Below are 14,674 nucleotides of genomic sequence, written 5' to 3' on the forward strand. Positions count from 1 at the left end.
AAGATGGATTAAAGACCTAAATGTAAGACCTGAAACTATAAAAGTCCTAGATGAAAACCAGGGAAAAACTCTTCTGGACATTGGGCTAGACAAAAAGTGTATGACTAAGACCTCAAAAGCAAATGCAACAAAAATTAAAATAGACCAATGGGATTTAATTAAATGAAAAAGCTTCCACCAGCAAAAGTATTAATCAATGGAGTACACAGACAACCTACAGAATGAGAGAAAATGTTTACAAATTATGTCTCCAACAAATAACAAATATCCAGAATCTACAATGAACTCAAACAATTCAACAAGAAAAAAACAAACAATCCCATTAAAAAGTAGGTAAAGGAAATAAACATACCTTTATCAAAGAAGACATACAAGCATCTTCAAGCATATGAAAAAATTCTCAACATCACTGATCATCAGAGAAACACAAAGTAACGCCAAAATGAGATTACACTATTCAGAATGGCTACTATTAAAAAGTCTACAAACAACAGATGTTGGTGTGGATGCTGAGAAAAAGAAATCCTTATACCCCTCATATTTGGTAAGAATGTAAATTAGTACAACCTCCATGGAAAACAGTATGGAGACTTCTGAAACTACTAAAAATAGAACTACCATTTAATCCAGCAATCCCACTACTGGGCATCTACCCAAAGAAAAATAAATCATAACATTAAAAAAAATACACCTGTACTAGTATGTTTAGCATGGCACTATTCACAATAACAAAGCCATGGAATCAACCTAAGTGCGCATCAATGGATAACTAAAGAAAAAATGTATATATACACACCGTGAAATACGCAGCCATAAAAAAAGAATGAAATCCTGTCCTTTGCAGCAACATGCGTGGACGTGACTGTTATCCTAAGTGAAATAACTCAGAAACAGAAAATCAAATACCACACATTCTCACTTCTGAGTAAGAGCTAAATAATGGGTATACACGGACATAAAGATGGAAATAATTGACACTGGGAACTGCAAAAGGAAGGAGGGTGGGAGGGAGTGAAGGTTAAAAAAATTATCAGTTGGGCTCAATGTTCACTATTTGGGTGATGAGCACACTGGAAACCCAGACCTCACCATTATGCAATATGTTCATGCAACAAACCCGCACATGTATCCCCTGAATCTAAAATTTAAAAAAAAAAAAAAAAAAAAAAAAGCAGTAGGGAAGTTTGGTAATCATATACCTGAACTTCTAGAGAGTACAACTTAGAGTTTTGTCAAATAAGGGAGGAAAAGAGTATTGGGTTAAGGGAGAAAAATCAGAATATTATGGTGATAAAAGTACTAAAAACAGAAAAGCAAAGGGGCTTATGATTTGTACAGTGATCAAAAAAACCGGGAATGTTAAAGCAGACAGGGTTGCTACATCAGAAAAAAAGAAGAGGGAAGAGTGCAGTAACCTCCTTAATCATCTGCCATGGAGTCAGTAGCTCAGGTAGTGATCAAGGAAGCCTAAATGTAGTCTTTAGGCACTCAGGAGTGGGCAGTTATTCTACCAGCTTCGGCTCTACGTTTCTGGTTCTGGTTAAGAGTAATGCATCAAACCAACGGACCACCAGGAGCAAGGAATGAGCTTCAAAAAGTACAGTTCTGCTCTTAAGCACTTCCTCCCTACAGGACCCAGCCCAGAGACATAGGTGGAGGTAATACTACTGGTTGGTGCTTTGAGACATTTTGTACTCCCTCCTACCTGCCCCTCCTTTTGCCCCAAATTCTAGTCCCACCTGCTTTGTCATCCATTGCCTGCCTATGGTAGTTCCCTCTCTGGTCTTCAGTGTCCTCATTGGTAAAATGAACATAATATATATCCCGTCTCTAATCCCACATATTCAAGCAGTGATGTAAATGATGGGAAAGGGCTTTGAACAATGTGGTAAGTTAAAGAGCCTGGGGCACTGACTTTCTCCCACTTTCCCAAGCGCTGCTTCAGAACTGCTCTCCTAGGCCCCAACCTCCTAACTCTTTTCTAGCCCTTTGATAAATATTTGCCTACTGAGGGGCAAAACTACATGGCATCCCAAGAACAGAGACTAATACTATAGCCCGTTTCTTCTCTTTATTTCCCATGATTGTTCTCCTTTTTTTTTTTTTTTTTTTTAAGGAGTCTTACTCTGTCGCTCAGGATGGAGTGCAGTGGTGCAATCTTGGCTCACTGCAACTTCTGCCTCCTGGGTTCAAGCGATTCTCCTGCCTCAGCCTCCTGAGTAGCTGGGATTACAGGCGCCTGCCACCACACCTGGCTAATTTTTATATTTTTTGTGGAGATGGGGTTTTGCCATGTTGGCCAGGCTGGTCTCAAACTCCTGACCTCGGGTGATCCGCCCATCCTGGCCTCCTAAAGTGCTAGGATTACAGGTGTGAGCCACCACATCTGGCCCCCATGATTACACTTAAACCTAGAAACTGGTACCATTTCGAGGTTGGTGGAGCCTATTCACTAGATCAAAAGGGAAGGGCATATAAGTTTCACAATGAGCATTCAGTCATGGGGTGACGCAAGGAGTGGGTGTGTGAGATAAATGCTGAGGTAGGTCTGGGGCACATTTTGACCCCTGTGGACAAGTGAGTAACTAGAGCTCTCATATGAATACATGTCAAGACAGCTATCTTGAATTTCTCCATCTCAACCCCAGCCTTCACTTTTTTCCATTCCTTGCTGCTTTCATCATCCAGCCCTTTCTCTCATTTTTTTTCTCAATTCTCAGGTTGCACCCTACTCTCCTGTTCCATCCAACTTTTTCCATTTCTGCCTTACCTATTAACGTCATCCCTGCCCACTACCCTACCTTAAGGATTGCCCTGCCCAGCTCTCCTCTGTTGGTTTTAACCTGTGCGTTTGCCACCATTATGTTCATCAGGGTCCCAATTTCCACTACTGCCTTCTTTTTCACTCTACTTCTCCTCCTAGCCCTAGTTTCTAGTCCTCTGTATTCTAGTCTCCACCCCCATTCCAGTCACCCCTAACCAGACCTGTTGGGGGCTCACAAACCTCATCCTAGAGACATGGTTTTCCTACTACTGTGACAGTTCTTGGGCCAGGATTGTGGATTCCTGGAAGCCTAACATGATGGGCATAGGGAATGCAAGACAATGGCAAACCGACATTCAGCCTCAACAGTCTGTTCCTTCCATCTCCTGCGTGATCAGCCAGACTTCATTAGCCTCTACATTTAGAACTGGCTTCTCTGTGAAACTTGTCTGTAACCACACAGCAAACTGCAGGACAAGTAGCAGAGAAGGTGGAGGAGAGAAGTGGAAAGCATATAATCAAGAGGAAAATAATTGGCTAACATCAGGTCTAATCATGTGTCCAATACTTCCTGAGCCCGCCCCTTGACAGTGAGCCCTTTCCTGGCAGTATGCGGGGGCGATTCTAGTAACCAGGCTGGGTTCTGAGAAGCCGGGGCAGGGCAGTACAGGGACACTGTTGCCTGGAGACAGCAGACCATTGCCTGGAGATGACAGAAGGCTGAGGATGGAGAGAGACGCTGATAGAGACCAGACCAGACAAGCAGTGCCAAGTCCATAGTAGGACACCCAAGAGAGGAGGCAATCCCAGATGAGTTCCATCCCAGAACCAGACCTTGCAGGGACTGGACCTCAAGGAGTTATGAACACAGAAACCCTATACCCAATATCCGTGAATCCTTCCACAAGGGCTTCTGATATTGTCTTAGACCTTCGGAAAGTTCAGGGGTAGTAGCCTCTGGGCCCGTGGTGCTCCCCTGATGTTGCAGCCCCACTCTCAACTCTTGCCACTGCAGATGCTCCTTGGGCGGTTTCATCTGGGCCTTTCACATCAGCTCCCTCTAAATGTGACCGGACCTCAAATGGATCTTCAGACCCCCATGCCCAACTACCTCCCAGCTACCTTCCCTGGACAACCCACAGGTCACATGGTCACCTGGAAGCCCATGTCTCAGCATGGTAACCTGGAGAAACCTACAGATGCCAGGCTTCTGAATCTCATTCATCGTGCTTCCCAGGGATCAAGGAAGAAATATCCAGAGACACAGACCGAAAAATAAGGAAATCGGATGGGATTCAGAGTCCTTGGAGCTGAGCCTTCTCATTCATTCACCCCACTCCAGTTTAAAACGTGCAGCTCTGAAGCAGGGCTGCTTCACAGAGACTTGAGTAAATAGCACAGTAAAGCCCAGGTTTTACCAGTGAGGAGGAGAGTAAATACACTGATCATTTGCAACAGCACCTCTTCAGATATGGCACCTCTCCTTGGAGACAGGAGACTATGGAAACAGACTTGGAGACAGAGAGACCATTCTAGGTGAAGCCCACACCACTTACACAACAAAAGATCTCAGTCTAATGGCTCGCATGGATGTGAAGTGTGCATGGGGAAGCATTGTATCTTTAACATTTCACAACATCTTGTAGCAGGCTTACTATAGCAGGAAGGACAAGTGTGGCTGGCCCAGCTAGGGCTGTCCTGCTCAGACCTTCCTAGGCTTTGCAATGCTGGGATACTGGGGAAGGCACACTCAACAAGCATCTCTCAACCTCATCTCTCCTGGTCAACCCGGAATGCCACAACCACAGGCTGAATCACAGGTAAGAAAGGAAGTAGGTAACTTCTGGGTCTACAATGACATCACTCTGTACAAGGCTAAAATGTGGAGTTTAGGAAAAGATAATGACCACAAGTAGCATCCCAGAGGATTTAGTACCCTGAGTTTGCATGGCCCACAGAAATATTACCTTTAGAAAAATACAAGAGGGTGAACATATATCACTGAGGTGGGTCTAGAGGCATTCCTAAAGCCACCAAACTTACCTTAATATGTCCCTCCCCAATCTCTCAACACCATATAAATGGGAATATCTAATATCTAGGTAGGCATTCTTTTTTCTTGGTATGTGTCTCAGTTTGTTTTCTGCTGCTATAACAAAATACCACAGACCGAATAATTTATAAAGAAAATGAATTTATTTCTCACAGATATGGAGGCTGGAAAGTCTAAGAGCATGGCACTGGCATCAGGCAAGGGTCAGCCCATGCTGGAGGGCAGAAGGCAGAAGTGAGCATGTGAGATAGAGATAAGAAATCAACCTGAACTTGCCTTTATAGCAAACCCAGCCTCTTAATAACTAACCCATTCTGGCAACAATGGCATTAATCCATTCATGAGGGCAGAGCCCCCATGACCTAATCACATCCTAAAGACCCCACATCAATTACATCTCAACGTGAGGTTCAGAGGGCACAAACATTCAAACCATAGCAGTAAGTAATCCCTTTTCTTAAAAAAAATTATGCTTTTTTCTAAAATATTTTATAAATTTACTTTAAAATTTTTAAATAATACAGAAGCTATAGAGTGGGAGTAGGTAGGAAGATTCTGCAAATCTCCAATCTTCCCCTGCTCCCTCTTCACTCCCCATCCCAACCTACCATTCTGCATTACCAGGTTAACCACTGCTAACATTCCAAGCTTTGTGAATATTCCGAATGTTTTTTAAAGCAAATAAGATCATTTCTTACATACTATTCTGCAACTTATTTTTTAATATAATGTATGTTAGAGAGGTTTCCATATTAATACAGTATGTGTGGCCCATTTTAATAGCTATAAGCCATTGTATTAATGTACCATCATGAGGGTACACTGCCACCTTGGATGAACATGTAGGCTACTTCTTTGTGTCTATATATTTGCTTTTGTTATTATTAGAAAGCAGCAAGGAACAGCCTGTACACATAACTTTGCAAATTTATGTGAATTTATCTACAAAATAAATTCATAAAAGTAGAAATGGTGAGTCGAAGGAATGAAGCATTTAGAATTTTTATAGATATTGCCAAACTGATCTTCAAACACTTGTACCAATTTGTTCTCCCAGGAACAACAGTGTGCAAGAATATTTGTTTGCAAAGATCCTAGCCAACCAAGGGAGTGATCAAACTATTAAATCTTTGCCAATTCAATGGGGGTAATATGATAATCTGTCCATTTATTTTGCATTTCTTTCATTATCAGTGAGCATGAGTTTCTGTAAGACAGATTCATTCTTTTTTACGCAAACTCCCTCTTTATGTTTTATACACATTTTTCTCTGAATTTTGGTCTTTTTCTTTCCTGCTTTTAGAAGCAATTTTGGTACTGTGGAAAATTAGTCCTTTTGTCACAAGTGTTGCCATTATTTTTTTTCCAGGCTGTCTTTTGACTTTCCAATGGTACTTTTTTCAAGTAAATTTTTTTATTTTTATATAGGCAAATCTGTTTATGCTCTTCCTTATGGTTCTTAGTTTTATATCATACTTAAAAGAGTCTTACCCATTCTAAGATCTTTTTTTTTTTTTTTAATTCATGAAGGTTTTTTCTAGTGTTTTTATAGATTCATATTTTTACATTTAAGCATTTGATCCTTCTGGAATTTATTTTGATGTAAGAAAGGAAGTAGGTAACAAGCTTTACCAGGTGGAATAGTTACTCTTACCAGGAAACTATGCTAAGTTCAAATATCAAAAACATTGTGTTATGCACATATCATATATTAAATGTGTAAGGGCTGTGCAACATGTTGACATTTCATTGATCACCTTAACCTTGACCAGCTGTTTGTTCTGCCTTTATGACCTAGCAGTGTGTGCAGCTTGCCGATTCAGACCTCAGTTTACCTGCTGGCATGGAACCTAGTAAATGAACCAACATCAGTCATCTAGGTGCCTCTTTATTGAATTGTTTTCCTAATTCAGAATTTTTTTAAGTGTTGTAGTGTATTTACTACAAAACAAAGTTGACAAATACATAAATCTGTCGCACTCATTGAACCATTAAGTATCCTCTATTTTCTTCAATAGTTTTGGGAGTACAGGTGGTTTTGGGTTATATGGATAAGTTCTTTAGTGGTGATTTCTCAGATTTTAATGCACCTGTCACCCAAGCAGTGTATACTGTACCCGATATGCAGTCTTTTATCCCTCACCCCATCCAAACCTCCCTCCCCAAGTACTCAAAGTCCATTATATCATTCTTATGCCTTTGCGCCCTCATAGCTTAGCTCCCTCTTATAAGTGGAAACATATGGTATTGGGTTTTTCCATTCCTGAGTTACTTCATTTAGAATAATGGCCTCCAGCTCCATCCAGGTTGCTGCAAAGGATATTATTTTGTTCCTTTTTATGGCTGAGTAGTATTCCATGGTGTATATATGCCACATTTTCTTTTTCCACTAGTTGGTCAATGGGCACTTAGGTTGGTTCCATATTTTGCAATTCCACCAATTCAGAAATTCTTAACCTTTTTTGTACCATAGACCTCTCTGGCAGAATAATGTTTTTTAAACACATAGGATTACGAAAGAAACAAATACATTAAAATTGAGTTCTATCCACAGACCCCTTGGTTTATGGACCTAAGATTACTTGAGACTTCCTTTCTGCCCCAGACGTTCCAAAAACACCACTTCTTAGAAGTAAACATGAAACCCTCTCCAATGGTCAAACTGTCACCTGCTGCTACCAGCCGGTCTCTCTGAATCCTGGGCTTCCCTCTGCCTCAATGCCTCTTTCTGTGGTCATTGACTCACACTTAGCTAGCTTGCAATCTGCTACTTCATATCAGATGAACCATTGCCAAATTCGTAAGAGGTAGGTTATATTAAGGAAAGTGAATGAATATAAACTAATACTACCTTCTCTTTTTCTCTTTTATTTCCGTACTTACTCTCATTCCTTTTTCCCACCCGGTGCTAATATCTCTTGCCCTATTGCTTCCTACAAGGGCATCTCTTACCACTCAGTCATCCAATGCACAGTTACATGTTATAGACCTGTTACAATATTCAAGAAAGAACATAATCATATATTCTCATGAGTATGTGTCTATCATGAATTTGATTGCTTTGCTTGTCCCTAAATAAGCATATCTTTCTCCATGTCACCATACTGAAGGTCTTCCTGATCCCTGCCCTGAGAAATGAGTTGACATCAGAAGGTCATCTATGATGAAATATTATCTGAGAATATTTGGAGAGCAGAAGGAAAATGATAAACACGGATTTGTGTGATAAGAGGAGCCATTCTGAATGAGGTATCAATTGAGTTGAGACTCACACAAAAGAAAAATCTCCCTTTGCAGACACCAGGAAGTCTGAAACTGATTCCATCTGGTTCGTCTGTGATGTATAACATTACAGGGTCATTAGTCTTTGCCTTTGCTCAAAGCTAACTCTAGCATCTGGACCGACAATGTCAGAGCCCTCACAGGCATCCCCACACCAACAATTCTGTAGCCCATGTGGAATAAGACCTTTGACTTCAAAGACTGAAAGAGAATCAATAAAAAAAACTTTTGGCTCCTTAGTGACTAGAGAATACATAAGGCCCAAAAACTTTCTCTTTTTCTCTCTCTCTCTGCACTCTATACTGACAGGGTACCTGAAAGGAAAGAACTACAAAGAGTAAGTGGTGAGTTCCTTGACAAAAACAAGTCTCATTAACAAGCAATTCAACTGTTCTCTGAGTTGAGCCATTTGGACTGTAAACACAAAGACATAAAGAATTTTAACCCCTAAGTAGCAAAGTTTTCACAGAGCTACTACTTAAAAAGAGATAATAGACATGAAAACACATTTTTTTAAACAGCTGGTAAGTAAAGGTATAATTATCATCAACAATAATCATCGTTTTCTTCATTGAACTGGGTTGAAAAATCATAAAAATTCCAAGTTATGAACTCAGAACATTTATTTTAGACCTCATTTAGTCTGACATAAGATTACTCATTCCTGTACACACAAAAAAGGCCGAGAAGAGACCGCAGAGGTCATCTAGCTTAATCTCTTCTTACGGATGAGGAAATAGAATATCAGAAAGGTTAAATGAAGTGTTCAAGTCACAATGAGTCAGTGCAGAGCCAGAACACACCACGGATCTGCCAACTTTGTGGTCTTTCTAGTGATACCATACCACCTACCAGAAACAAATTTAGAGAGTTACATTGTCTATTACACAAAGCCCTGCTGGATTCACTATCTTCTTTTTGTTTCTCACATCTTCTATTCAGTCTTCCCCACTCTGCTGTCTGCCCCAGGAGGCTGAGTTATATGGACTACCTCAACTGACACACTTGCCCTCTGACTTCCAGTTGAGTTTAATCAAAGATGACCCCCTAGCAAGAGGATGAAAGGATAGAGGATGAAGAGGTTGGGTTGCTTATTCCCTGGAGTCCCCTTCAGCCCCATGTTAGTGTCATCCTGAGATGAGAGCTCCACACAGCTCTTTCCCTCTGTCTCTTTACCCCTTCAGGCCTAAGGGTGTATGTTAGTTCCCTCAGGTTGCCATAAGAAATTTCCATGCTTCGAACAACAGACATTTGTCTCATGGTTCTGAAGCCAGAAGTTTGAAATCAAGGTTTTAGTAGGGCCATGCTCTCTCTGAAGGGTGTAAGTGAGGATCCTTCCTTGCACATGCCTTGTTTCTGAAAGTTGCTGGCAATTCTTGCCATTCCTTAGCGTACAGATGCATCACTCCAATATCTCCTTCAGCTTCACCTGATGTTTTCCCTGTATCTCTGTCTATATCTCTTCTCCTCTTATTATAAGGATGTTAGACATACAAGATTAGGGCCCACCATAATGATCTCATCTTCATTTGATTATGTCTGCAAAGATTCCCTTTCCAAATAAGATCACATTCACCAGAACAGGAGGTTACGACTTCAACATGTCTGTTTAAGGTACACAGTTTAACCCATAACATGATGGTAACAAAGTCCTGTTACTATTTGCCCCAGTGTACTGCATTATCCTGTGGTTTTCATGGATCTGATCTGCATTCCTACAAATAATTCCTTTACTAAACTTTCCTCAAGTTCCACTTCCACTTAGGATATAGAAAGCCCAACAGAATATTGATCCCATCCCCCAATAATGAGAAAAAGCCAAGGAACCTATTCTTGAGCCCATCAGAGAGCTGAGAACACAAAGCAACCAAGTGAAGTAAGTTCCAGTGAGTCATAGACCCCTCTAAGGAGAGATGGAGCACACAAACTATTTCTCTTTTGGCAGAGCACAAAAGGAAAAGGCAGGTGCCATAAAAGCAGGTAAAAAGAAAACAGCTACAATTTTAACAAATTCTTAAGGTCAAGTGTAGGTTAATGACACAATGTGCAATCCCTAGACTCCTTATATACAGGCAGTATCTGCACCCACTCACCAGTTATTTTTCTTAAACCTTTACCAGGTACTCTTGAGAAGGATTTCAGACAGGATAGGAAACTTGAGTGAGTCTCTTCAATGGTGCCAACATTCTAGTCATGAACATCTGCTGCTGCGGTGGAACAAGCACAAGGTCTCGCCCACTTCTTTTACATGAAGCAAAAGTCTAAAGCTGCTGGAGAGAAGGCAAGAAAACCTCCCGCTTTCAGAGCCCTGGCAAAGATCCCTGCTTCTCAAGGAGAAAGAAAGCATAAGTTCTCTGCTACAGGGTAAGAAAGCTTCTGGAACAGTGAGAAACTCTCTAAGACCCAGGACCCTACACTCATACAAAGCAGTGGCCTGTTGCCACTGAAGGCAAAACAGAAAAATCTGACTATACAAGAGCTCCCATGGATATTAGGTTGGTGAAAAAGAAATTGCGGATTTTGCCATTAAAAGCTATGGCAAAAATCACAATTAGTTTTGCACCAACTTAATATAAGGCAGAGTTTGGCTGAAATGGAGGGGAGGGATAAGAATACTGAGAAAGTGCCACGACTGAGGCTCAATGACACAGGACTTACCTAAGACAAGTGCTGAATGAGAAGAACAAAGATCTTCCCCGCTGTATCACAAGCGTCACACCAAATAACATACAACAGCAGTCTACACCTGAGGGTATAACGGCGAGAATATGAATAAATATCCTATCTGTGATGGAAACATGCAGAGGCTGCTAAAAACTAATGATGAAACATAAATATAGAGAAAAATTCTCAACGTCTCAGGCCCCATATCAAGCGCAAGTTAGAAGCAGTCCACCACCAAAGGAATTTGAAGCTCACGGTCTACCGAAGGTAACTACAATAATCACAAAACCTAAGCTCAACATACGTACCGACAAGAGTAACTCAAGCTCACACACTAATAGGATGAAATAAGAAAAGTCATGCCCATTTCAGAACATAAATACAACTTACCTCAGATATCATTATTCTTTTACATATAATGTGTGGCAGTCAATCGAAAATAACAAGACAGACAAAATAACAATATAAAGCAAACCACATGAAGACACAGAGCAATCAATAGATTAATAAGACCCAGAGATGATATGGGCATTAGCATTATTAGACAGATTTTTAAACAACCATAGAATATTTTAAATAATCTAGCTGAATTAGTGGGTAACTTACATGAACAGATAGAAATTTTAGCAACGCAATACTATCAAAAAGTCACATGGATGGCCAGGTGTGGTGGCTCATGCCTGTAATCCTAGCACTTTGGGAGGCTGAGACAGGTAGGTAGATCACTTGAGGTCAGGAGCTCAAGACCAGCCTTACCAACATGGTGAAATCCCATCTCTACTAAAAATACAAAAATCAGCCAGGTGTGGTGGTGCACACTTATAATCCTAACTACTCAGGAGGCAGAGGCAGGAGAATTGCTTGAATCCAGGAGGCAGAGGTTGCAATGAGCTGAGATTGCATCATTGCACTTCAGCCTGGGCAACAGAATGAGATTCCATCTAAAAAAAAAATAATAATTAATTAAAATTTAAAAAGAAGTCACATGGAAAGCTAGAAATAAAAAGCATGATACAATGAGTTTAGGATTTGTTGTTGCTATATTACTTTCAATAAACATGATATCTGAAATACAAAATTCTTTCAATAAGGCAAAGCTTAAGAAAAAACAAGTAAAACTGAAGATGAATGAAAAAATATTATCCAAATTAAAACAGAATAAAGAAAAAACAGAGCATTAAAGAACTGTGGTAGAGTATCAAACAGTTTAACATACATGTAATTAAAATTCCAGATGGAAAAAAGAGAAAGATACTGCAGAAGAAATATTCGAAGAGGTAATAACAGATGATTTTCCATAATTAATGAGAGACAACACACCAAATCTGAATAGCTCAGAGAAACACAAACTAGATAAATATACACAGACGCAAAGACCCATCATACTCACACTGCTGAAATCAAAGATAAAGAGAAAATCTTGAAGGCAACCAGAGAAAACAGAAGCATTACATACAGAGATAAAAAGATAAGAATGACAGACTTTGCATCAAAAACTATACAAGACAAGACAAGAGAGGTATCTTTAAAGTGCTGAAAGAAAAAAAGTCAACCTAGATTCTACACCCAGAAAAAAATATCTTTTACAAATGAATGCAAAATAAAAATATTTTCTAAAAGACAACAGTTGAGAAAATTCATTGCCAGTAAACCTGCATTAAAAGGGTAGTTAAAGAAAGCTCCGTAGGCAAAGGGAGAATGATAAAAGACAGAAATTTTGACCCACACAAAGAAATAGAGGGCAATAAAATTGGTAATATCAGAATATATAGAAAAGTATTTTTTCTTATTTTTAATCTCTCTAAAGGAAAATTGTCTTGGCCAAAATAATAGCAATATATTGTGAAATTTATGACATATATAGAATACATCACAAAAATCACACAAAAGATGAAACAGAGAAAATAAAATATACCGTTGTACTATAAAGGAAGCAATATAATTACTTAACCATAGACTGTAATATGAAAAGATATCTTTTGTTAATCCTACATCAACTACTAAACAATTTAAAAGAGGTATAACTGGGGTGGCTCCAAGATGTCCAAATAGAAACAACTCCAGGCTACAACTCCCAGCATCAGTGACACAGAAGACGGATGATTTCTGCATTTCCAACTGAGGTACCAGGTTCATCTCACTGGGGCATGTCAGACATTGAGTGCAGGAGAGTGGGTGCAGCCCACTGAGTGAGAACCGAAGTGGGGCAAGGCATTGCCTCACCCAGGAACACAAGGGATAAGGGAATTCCCTTTCCCAGCCAAGGGAAACCATGACACACAGCACCTGGAAAATTGGGTCACTCCCACCCTAATACTGTGCTTTGCCAAGGTTCTTAGCAAATAGCACACCAGGAGATTATATCCTGCCCCTAGGTCGGAGGGTCCCACGCCCACAGAGCCTCCCTCATTGCTAGCATAGCAGTCTGAGATCTAACTGCAAGGTGGCAGCAAGGCTGGGGGAGGGGTGCTCACCATTGCTGAGGCTTGAGTAGGTAAAGAATGCTGCCAGGAAGCTCGAACTGGGTAAAGCCCACCGCAGCTCAAGGACGCCTGCCTGCCTCTGTAGACTCCACCTCTGGGGACACAGCGTAGCCAAACAAAAGGCAGCAGAAACCTCTGCAGATTTAAATGTCCCTGTCTGACAGTTTTGAAGAGAGTAGTGGTTCTCCCAGCACGGAGTTTGAGATCTGAGAATGGACAGACTGCCTCCTCAAGTCGGTCCCTGACCCCCGAGTAGCCTCACTGGGAGGCACTCCCCAGTAGGGACAGACTGACACCTCACACAGCCGGGTACCCCTCTGAGACAAAGCTTCCAGAGGAACGATCAGGCAGCAGCATTTGCTGTTCAGCAATATTCACTCTTCTGCAGCCTCTGCTGCTGATACCCAGACAAACAGGGTCTGGAGTGGACCTCCAGCAAACTCCAACAGACCAGCTGAGGGTCCTGACTGTTAGAAGGAAAACTAACAAACAGAAAGGACATCCATACCAAAACCCCATCTGTGTGTCATCATCATCAAAGACCAAAGGTAGATAAAACTACAAAGATGGGGAAAAAGCAGAGCAGAAAAGCTGAAAATTCTAAAAATCTGAGTGCTTCCCCCACTCCAAAGGAATGCAGCTCCTCACCAGCAATGGAGCAAAGCTGGATGGAGAATGACTTTGATGAGTCGAGAGAAGAAGGCTTCAGACGATTAAACTTCTCTGAGCTAAAGGAGGAAGTTCTAACCCATTGAAAAGAAGCTAAAAATCTTTTAAAAAGATTAGATGAATGGCTAACTAGAATAACCAATGTAGAGAAGTCCTTAAATGACCTGATGGAGCTGAAAACCATGGTACAAGAACTACATGAATGAACAAGTTTCAGTAACCGATTCAATCAACTGGAAGAAAGGATATCAATGATTGAAGATCAAATGAATGAAATGAAGTGAGAAGAGAAGTTTAGAGAAAAAAGAGTAAAAAGAAGTGAACAAAGCCTCCAAGAAATATGGGACTATGTGAAAAGACCAAATCTACATCTGAGTGGTGTACCTGAAAGTGATGGGGAGAATGGAACCAAGTTGGAAAACACTCTTCAGGATATTATCCAGGAGAACTTCCCCAACCTAGCAAGGCAGGCCAACATTCAAATTCAGGAAATACAATGCCAAAAAGGTACTCCTCGAGAAGAGCAATCCCAAGGCACATAATTGTCAGACTCACCAAGGTTGAAATGAAGGAAAAAATGTTAAGGGCAGCCAGAGAGAAAGGTCGGGTTACCCACAAAGGGAAGCCCATCATACTAACAGCAGAGCTCTCGGCAGAAACTCTACAAGCCAGAAGACAGTGGGGGCCAATATTCAACATTCTTAAAGAAAAGAATTCTCAACCCAGAATTTCATATCCAGCCAAACTAAGTTTCATCAG

The sequence above is a fragment of the Macaca mulatta genome, chromosome 8 (assembly GCF_049350105.2).
Source record: "Macaca mulatta isolate MMU2019108-1 chromosome 8, T2T-MMU8v2.0, whole genome shotgun sequence".
In the NCBI taxonomy this organism is placed as follows: domain Eukaryota; kingdom Metazoa; phylum Chordata; class Mammalia; order Primates; family Cercopithecidae; genus Macaca; species Macaca mulatta.